Source organism: Arachis duranensis, chromosome 9 (genome assembly GCF_000817695.3).
Source record: "Arachis duranensis cultivar V14167 chromosome 9, aradu.V14167.gnm2.J7QH, whole genome shotgun sequence".
In the NCBI taxonomy this organism is placed as follows: domain Eukaryota; kingdom Viridiplantae; phylum Streptophyta; class Magnoliopsida; order Fabales; family Fabaceae; genus Arachis; species Arachis duranensis.
This window is the reverse complement of record NC_029780.3, coordinates 113,434,107-113,444,226: the sequence shown is the minus strand read 5'-3', so window position 1 is coordinate 113,444,226 and position 10,120 is coordinate 113,434,107. Positions and strand designations below refer to the sequence as shown.

At 31.5% G+C, this 10,120-nt stretch overlaps 1 pseudogene; it reads right to left on the bottom strand.

Annotated features, from left to right (window-relative positions):
• Positions 1 to 7,805: 7,805 nt before the first annotated feature.
• On the bottom strand, positions 7,806 to 9,913 carry LOC127741415 (uncharacterized; annotated as a pseudogene).
• Between the last annotated feature and the right edge of the window lie 207 nt (positions 9,914 to 10,120).

Below are 10,120 nucleotides of genomic sequence, written 5' to 3'. Positions count from 1 at the left end.
TGCCTTCCAAGTGTTTGATGAAATGCTTGAGAGGATGTTAGAGTAGGATTTTATGTTCTTGGCTTGAGAAGGTAACTTAGGATTTCTTGAGTCACTAGTGTCCAATTGATTGCTAGTTGATAGCCATTAACTCTAGCCTTCATTAATCCAATTAGTGGAAAGCTAGGACTTATGGACTAGGATTGATATAACTCACTTGACTTTCCTTTGTTAATTGATTTAAGGATGACTAAGTGGGATTAATCTTTGCAACTACCATACTTGTGGCTAGTGATAATGATAAAGACCCTTGACAACCAAATCTTGCCAAGACCATTTTGTTAATAAAGTTTTCTTACCATTTACTATTCATGTTTCTCATCTAAAACCCCAAATATAACTCACAACCAATAACAAAACACTTTATTGTAAATCCTAGGGAGAACGACCCGAGGTCCAATACTTCGGTTTATAAATTTAGGGGTTTGTTACTTGTGACAAACAATCTTTTGTATGAAAGGATTATTGTTTGGTTTAGAAACTATACTTTACAACGAGATTTCATTAGTGAAATTCTAAACCGTCAAAAATCCAATCGTCAGTCCCGCTCCCACCGCTTCTATGGGAGGAGCTCAATACTTTGTTGTTTTCACTGATTATTATTCACGCTTTACTTGGGTTTATTTGATGACCAGTCGCCATGAGTTACCTCAGATTTATATTAACTTTGCCACTATGATTAAAACTCAGTTTTTTAAAGTCATTAAGATTTTTCACCGTGATAATGCTGTGGAATATCGTGATTCCAATCTCTTAACCTTTCTTGCAGAACAGGGTACCTTGTCTGAGTTTTCTTGCCCTGGCACGTCTCAACAAAATGACCGAACTGAATGCAAAGACCGTCACATTCTTGGCTCTATACGTACAATGCTTATTTCTTCTTCGTGTCCTGAGCGTACTTGGGGTGAAGCTGTTCTTACTGTTGTTCGTGTTATCAATAGACTCCCTTCTTCTATTCTTGGTAATGTTACTCCCTTTGAGTGTCTTTATTGTACCTCCCCAGATTATAGTTCTCTTCGAGTTTTTGATTGTGTCTGTTTTATTCTTCTTCAGCCTCGTGAACATAGTAAACCTGAACCTCGGGCTCGTATGTGTTGTTTCCTTGGTTATGGCACTAAACACAAGGGTTATCATTGTTGGGATCCTCTCTCTAAACGTATTCGTATATCTCGTCATGTTGTCTTCTGGGAGCATCACATGTTTTTTCGGTTCTCCTCCTTTGATTCTATTCCTCCTACTCAGTCACTTTTTTCAGTAACCCCAATGTTGATGTTTTTTCTAGTGATGATTCTACAGGTTCTATCTCGAGTCACCCTCCGCAGCCTCTTGTTCTTCCGCCTTCTCCATTTTCTGATGATTCCAGACCGGACGACGCTCCTGCTCCTACCGTCATGCTTCCTCCTTCCACTTGTTGTTCCAGGGTGAGAAATCCACCTCATCATCTTCTTGATTATCATTATTTTTCTACTATTCTTCATCAACATGAACACATGTTATTTTATTATTAAAAAGAGCTGCTGCACATTTAAGTTTTTTTGACAACTAAATCCAACTAAGTTGGTCCAAACTCAACAAAAATCAGTTTCATTAGTAGAGCGTGAATACACGCTCTAACTACGTAAACATTTATGCGTTTCTTTCCTCTTCCTCCTCCTACTACTTCTTCACGTTTCTCCTCCTTCTTTGCATTCCTATTTCTTCTTCTTCATGTTCCTCCTCATTCTTTTTCATGTTCATTCTTCTTGGTTTTATTCCTTTTAAGAGAGTAAATCAAGAAGAATTTTGAAAAAATGAAATAAGAAGCAAAAGTTGAAGAAAAAATGATGATGAAGAAGAAGAAGACAAAATAGAAGATGAGGAGGAGAAAGTTAAATGAAACGAAACCAAATAACCTAAATTAAATAAAAAAATGAATAGAAATTTCTTAAGAAATAAAAATTTTGGTCAATACTTAACAGTAATATCAAGTGAACATTCGTTAATTCAGAAATGAACCGAAATTAGTTCAGATTAAAAAAAAAACTAATCAAACAACTACACATGAATAAGTTCAACAAAATTCAAGTAAAATGAAATCAAATAATCCTAAATAAATTAAGAAATGAACCAAAATTTTTGAAGGAATTAAAATTCTGTCAATACTTAACAGCAGCATCAAGTGAATCTCAGTTAATTTACAAATGAACCGAAATTAGTTTAGGTTTGAACAAAATCTAACTAAACAACTACAGATGAACAAGTTCAGCAAATTCAAGCGAAATGAAACCAAGTGAACTTAAATTAAACTAAGAAATAAATCAAAATTTTTTAAGGAAGAAAAAATTTGGTCAATACTTAATAGCAGCATCAACTGAACCTCAGTTAATTAACAAATGATCCGAAATTAGTTTAGATTTGAACAAAAACTAATTAAACAACCACAAATGAACAAGTTTAGCAAATTTAAGCGAGACGAAACCAAATGAACCTAAACTAAACTAAGATATGAACTGAAATATTTTAAGTAATAAAAAATTTGGTCAATACTTAACAGCAGCATCAAACGAACCTCAGTTAATTCACAAATGAGTCGAAATTAGTTCAGATTTGAACAAATAGTAAAAAAAAAATTCAATCATCAGCAAAAACACATCAAATTCATTTCTGGATCTAAATTAACATCAAATAAACTAAAAAATAAACCGAAATTATTTAATAATGACACTAAAAAAAATCAGAACCAATAAAGATGTTAACAAAATATTGATGATGATAATAACAAAAGAGAAAGATAACGATTTGATTGGACTTGGTTAGAATTATGACTTGGATATAAAGATTTAGTCTTTATTAATTTGTATTTGCTATTTGTTGTTAAATTCTTTGAATTTTTGTGAAGGATCTCAATGAGTCCATGCACCACTCTAGAATTTTGCAAAATGTATTTTTTTGGTGACTTAAAAGAAAATAAACAACAACTAAGAAAGAAAAAATAAAAAAAAACTGTTTAAGAAAGATAGTCCCGCTGAATACTATTCTTAAACTTCTTTCAAGACAATAGAAACTCCACTTGAAGAAAAAAGATCCTCATTATAGTCTTTGCCATAATATCTACTACTGTATTTATATTTCTCAAGATTAACCGAAGATCAACACCTCATTCCCAAAACATGGTATCTCAAATTTTTAACACTGCAAAGTGTATTTTGAATGCGTAATCAAATCAACTTATTTTCATTTGCATTCTTATGATTTTGCGTATTTTATGATCTTTTTCATTGACAAATAATAAACTTTAATGCATATAAAACTAATACTTGTAAGAGGAGTAAAGTTTACCGTGAGATATTAGATTTTGAATAATAATTTATATTTTATTTAATTTCATTTTGCTAAACATGAAATTTGGACAACACTTTCTAATTAGAAAATAACACTATTGATAATGGCAGACTTGGTCTCCCCTTGTTGCATTTTTTTAATTTCTTTTTATACCACTAGGTATGTTATTCATGCATGTATCATATATATTTCACTTATTTCATGCATGTGCTTTCATAATTATTTTTCATATCCTACATCTAAGGATTAACCGTGTCTGGGTTTTAGTTGTATATATTTTTCTTATTTTTCAAAATTATCCATGTCTCCATACTTTCTTTCTATAAGCCATTTTCATGAAAAAAATTAATTTTTTCCTTATATACCTAAACACATTGGTTATTCGTGCATATTTCTATATGATATTGATGTAGTATATACATTGAACCTTTTTAGTTCTGTAAAACAACCTTAAGTGTGCATGATTTTTTTTATTGGCAAAGACTAAATTTTAATGCACATAAAAATTATATTTTCTACCTAAATATGTTAGTTATTCATTACTTTCTTGATATTAATTTTCTTAATTTCTAAGGTATCATCGTATCCCATGATGAGTACATATATTTTTTTAACAACAATGCTAGGAACCAACTCTATATAAGTCAAGAATCAGCCAACTGGTAAACCAGAGGCACCGATGACTTTAACCGGATGTTGTTACTGATAGGCACACGGATATTTCTTTTTCTTATAAATTGGATGGTTTTGGATATGATTTATATGTTTAATGTGTTACGCATTAAAACATAATTAATTATATGGAACCAACTAATGAATGATCAAAGCATCTGTTCGGTAATTCTCTCCTAACACTAGCGTATCTTCCCTCATGTTTTGAACGTGGTCAACAATAATTTAACAAACACATTAAATTATAAATTAATAAAACTAATTATAATTAATTATGTTGTTTCATTCTTTGCTGATTATTAGTTGGTTCCATATACTTTTTTTTTTTAAAGAGTTATGTTATGTGTACACTAAAATCAGTAATTAAAGTCAGTCATCAGTATAAAATACATATTAGAATATAAATACACATTAAAAATAAATTAAATCACATATGTATTTATATACAAATATATTAATAACTAATTTTAGTGGTTAATTTTAATGTACAAATATATTAGTGGCTGATTAAAAGAGGTTCACAAGTGCTAAACTCTCATAATGTGCAATCATATAATATATTTATTATATGCAAAAATGCTATTTGTAAACTAAAATCAGCCACTAAAATAAGTCATCAATACATTTGTATATAAATATGTATGTGGTTTATTTATTTTCAATGTGTATTTATATTTCAACATGTATTTTATATTGGTGTAACTGATTTTGGTGACTAATTTTAATGTACACGTAGCATAGTCCAATAAATTACTGTCCAATCTAATAGCCAGATATATCAACAAGTAGTTTATTGTTTTCATGATCAATTGCAGTTTAGGTGTACAAAATATCTCCATTATCAGAGGTATTCGCAACACAACTATCTGAAGTGGTTGCTTCAATAGTTTTTTTTTATAATATTCTTTTTGTTGAACCAATAATCTCTTTTTAAGTGCCTTTTATTGTCATAATTGTAATAAGTATGATTTTTTTTTTGAGATTTTGATCTACCACAACTTTGACATCCACTAGAACTATGTTTCGTTGATCTGTCTCTCATCATTAACAAAATTCTTGTTTGTTTGAACTCTTCGATCATCTTTATTTTTGTGCCTGCTTTCTTCTTAAAGAATAACTGCAATAACATCTCAAAACGGAATTGATCAGCAACATTTTACTTGTGATGTTGATGATGAATTGGTAATACGAGTCTGATAAACTTTAGAGAAAAAATTTAGCACGTTCATTTTCTACAATCTGACACTCCATAATTGTCAGTCATGAAAATAAGTTACTAAGATTATTTACATAATATGTCAATAATGTGAATTCACTCTTCCAAAAAGTACAAAGCATCCTTTTCATAAATATCTTATCGTGAAGCGATGTACAACTTAATAAGTACCTCCCATATTTCTTTTGTTGTCTATTTCTTCAAGATGGTTGATAATACAGAAGTTTAGTTTGGTAAAACTTTTACTTTTCAAAAATAGCTTATAAAAGTTAACTTTTAAAAGATAAATTTTTAAAAGTTGTAGCATTTATTTTTAGTAAATCAAATTAAAAATAGCTTTTAATAAACATAAGCAATATCAATTGTGTTTGGTAAAATAGCTTTTAAAATTTAAAAATACTATAATAGACATAAATATAAGCTTTAAATTTAAAAATTAGTTAACCTATGAAGTTATATTAGACTTTTAAACTTTGAAAAGCTCTATCCTAGGAGCTTTCAAAAGTACCCTGATCTTTTAAAAACTGCAAGCACAAACACATGATCTTTTTAATTTACTAAACACAAAATAAAAATTTTGAACTTTTAAAAAGTACAAACACCTCTTCAAAAAGCTTTACCAAACCAAGCCAGAATCTGTCATAAGCAAGTGTAAATTAACAATGATATTTTTATCCATCTCTTTCCACTTATCATTAGAAATGCCGGTAAACCTATCTTTTATTGCTTTTAAATAATTTCCTTTCTCAAAATTGTCTTGATGTTAAGTTTTCAAAGAAAAAAGTTATTCTATTAAATTTCTTGATATTAAATCTTGTTGTAATCATGATTCTGACACTAACTTATCCTTTTGCAGCAGAAGATTAAAAATATAAAATTTCGATATTACTGTACGTTCAGTATCAGAATTAATAGGAATAAAATAACATAACTATAATTTTTAGAAAAAAATAGATAAAATTGAACAAAAATTTAAACAATAATAAAAATAATATGACAAAATGATAAAATTATTAATTTTTCAAAAAAATTGCGCATATAAAAAAATCTATAATACTCTCTTACATATATAAAAATTCATAAAAAAAATTACACATTTATACATATAAAATATCTTACTAATTTTTTTTTTGTCTAATTTTCACTCCCACTAACATTGAACAAGAGAAACTTAGCTTACAACAAACAAATATATTATTTATATATATATTTTTTTTTGTGAAAATATATTTGATTTACAAATTAATCAAATTCTGTACAAATTATACATTATTAACTATTTGCACAAATTATACAAGTTATGTGTACTAGACTATTAGTGTTCACATTTATCTTTATCAAGTTATAATTTTTGACTATGTAAGTTGAATAATTTACCAAATAACTTCATAAAATTTTTAACTTAATAAAAAAATTATTTGCATCATATTTTAATTTGATTCTAGACAAAATTTAGGTTTTATAATATTTTTATTTTTTAATTTCATCATGCTCTATTTATATTACTTATAACAACTAATCATTTATGTTGACTTTAAAGTAAAAAAAAAAAAATATTTTCATGTCATATGTGGATTTTTTTTCTTATTTTTTCTCTCGTTTAATAGTACTAAAAAAATTTATGTATCTTATTGTGAGTACCCACCTGCAAATAAATTGGCTTGTTGTTAGAGCATTTAAGGATTTCTCTAATTTTAGCACCTAAGATGTGTCAAGTAGGTTATTTATAATAGAAAAGAAAAAATCATATCTGTTTTATTTTTTTTTTTGGTGACTATATCTGTTTTATTTGATTCCGTACAATCCCTTTGGGAATTATTTTCTTTCAACTTTCCTAATTAAGAAAATAACACTATTGATAACGGCACACTTGGTCTACTCTTGTTGCCAAACTTGGTCTACCCTTGTTGCATTTTTAAATTTCCTTTTATACTACTAGGAATGTTATTCATGCATGTATCATGTATGTTTCACTTATTTCATGCATATGCTTTTATAATTATTCTTCATATGCTATACATCTGAGGATTAACCATGTATGGGTTTTAGTTGTATATATTTTCCTTATTTTCCCAAATCATCCATGTTCCCATACTTTCTTCCTCTAAGCCATTTTCATGAAAAAATTAATCTTTTTCCTATCTACCTAAACAAACCGTTGGTTATTCATGCATATTTCTACATCCTATTGATGTAGCATATACATTGAACTTTCTTGGTACGGTAAAATAACGTTATTCAATTAATCATCTTAGTTATATATTAAAATTAATTATCATCAATATAAAATAAATATTAAAATAAATTAAATTATATATATTTATATATAAATACATAATATAATTAATTTTAGTGTGTAAATAATATTTTTATATTTAATTTGTTTGGTCAAAAGTTTAGACTTTTTTATTTTTTAATGATATTTAAGAAAACATATATAGCAGGATGTAATTATGGTCTTCAATTCAAACATTTCCCTAAAATTATTGCTAGGCCTTATCCAAACCATAAGAAAACGAGAAAGCTCACATTAAACTATATCAATTACTACCGTAAGAAGACAATAATTTTCTTTTTTTTTTGTCATTATTAATTGCTCAAAGTAGGATATGGATAGGAACTAGCTAGGAATAGAAGGGCACGTCACTTTGTGTATGTGAGAGAGAAAGTGTAAATTTTCAATTCAACATACATAGTAAATGAATGAAAACTGAAAAGTATACAACACGGAAAATTAAATTAAAGGAAGCAAGAAAGAAAATGTGTAGCAGAAATAACACTCAAAATGTTACAATATTGTACTTTCTAATATCACCGGTAATTGGTTTGACCATATCAATATACTATTACGTTAATTTTGATGTACATTGATGACATTTTGTGTTTGTCCAAAGTACCTACCTAATTAGATTGATGATGACCATCTTGATGCCCTGTCTTCGCACCACCGTTCTCCTCCACGACGACCAATTGGGTCTCGGCGGCGGCCGGTTCCCGGTATCTCTTGTAAATATCCCCCTTGTAAAACTCCCTAGTCCGAGCCACCAAAAAGAGCGAAACAATGGCACCAAAGAAAGTAGCAGCGGTGATAATAATGAAGGACAATCTAAAACACTTGACACCAAGACAAGTCAATTGTTCCCCTGCTTTTCTCTTTAGCCCCAACGCCGCCAATTGTTTCCTGGCTTCTTTGTCATACAAATGACCAGTGATCCTGATGTTAAGAACATACAAACCAAGTGGACTCGCCACACTTCCAAAGTTGTACAAAGTTGCATAGTATTTGAGACCAAACAGCTCCGAGATTATGGCAAAAAGTAAAGGCCATTGCGCACCAAAGCTGAAACCAATGATCACGGAAGCTATGTAAAGACCATCCGGTACATCGAAAGCTATGAGAAGGTGACCAACACAAGACAGTAACAGAGTCAAGGTCAACATTAGAGGTCTTGGGAATTTGTATTTCTGCAAGAAATGCTCTGAAACAAACCCGGAGAAAACACGTCCTAGGTAGTTCCAGATACTCACTAGTGACGACCAAGGTTGTCAATTGCGGTCAACGTTCCCCCAATCCCAGAAATGCAGGCAATGAACAGGATTAGCATGTCAATGCTGAAGAGTGCTTGCAGGATGGTGTAATCCTCACCTCGTTCCGGTGGATTAAAAACATTCTGCCACCATCTTGTTTCTTCTACTACTACTACTACTTCTTCCGATTCTTTCTTGACTTCTGCGTTGACTTTTTGACCCTCCGTGATGATCTTCACCGGAGAAGGGTCCACCAAGGCAAGCTTCTTGGCCTCCCAAATCTTGATCTCCTCCAAGACAACAATGGCGACAGGGAGGAAGAGCAAGACAAGAACAATAGCAGCGGTTACACCAAACTCGCTCTGAGTGAAGTCAACCCTCTTCTGAATAATGATCATGACGAGAAGAAAGCCAGCGAGTGCAAGAGAGATGTAAAGAAAGTTAAAGAAGACTTTGAGCTCGTTAGGCTGACGAACCGGCTTCATATAGCGAATGGTTCGGAGGAAGACGAGGGAGATTGCGGCGGGAAGCCAACCGATGAAGAGAATCAAAGCCTTGGTATCATCATAGTAAATGGCAGAGTATAACTGAGTTATGATGGCTCCGCTGAGTCCAACGTAGCCTTTCAAGATCCCCAAAACGACGCCGCGGCTTTCTGGAAAGTTCTTAACGCACGTGACAAGAGAGCCGGTGTTGGCGAATGACTGAGAGTTGGCGCCGATGCAAATGTATAAGCACATTTGCCAGACCGCTGGTCTGGAGATTCTTTTGGTGACGGAGAGCCAGATCATGAGGTAGCCGAAGAGGTTGAGGATTGCGCCGATGGCTAAAACCACCCAGGGTGGGGTTAGCTCGTTGATGAGGCCGGAGAGGACGCCGACGTTGCTGCCAAAGTCCTTGAAGAAGCTGAGGAGATTGAGGGTGGTTTGGTCGTAGCCGAGGGTGCTTTTGATTTCGCTGGAGTAGAGGCCGAACATGTAGGTGGCTCCGGCGGCTGCCATGATTAAGAAGGAGGCGAAGACGAGGAACCAGCGGCCGGTGATGACTTGGAGGCTGAGGCTCCTCATGTCTGCCCATCCTTGAACTGTGGCCATGTCTCTTCCAGTTCAACAACTGATGAAGAAGTTGGCGTCTGCTGTTATTATAACTTTATAAGCACATGACTTCAAGTCAATATATAGCTGTGGGTTTGGTAAGCTGAGTTTTTAAGAAGATATTTTTTTTTTAAGTTTTTTTTTTAATTTTATAAAAGAATAAAATTATTGAAAGGATAAACTACACAAGTTTAGAAAACCAACTCCAGGAGGTGCAGTCAATTTGAACGAGTTTTCAAAATGTTTTACA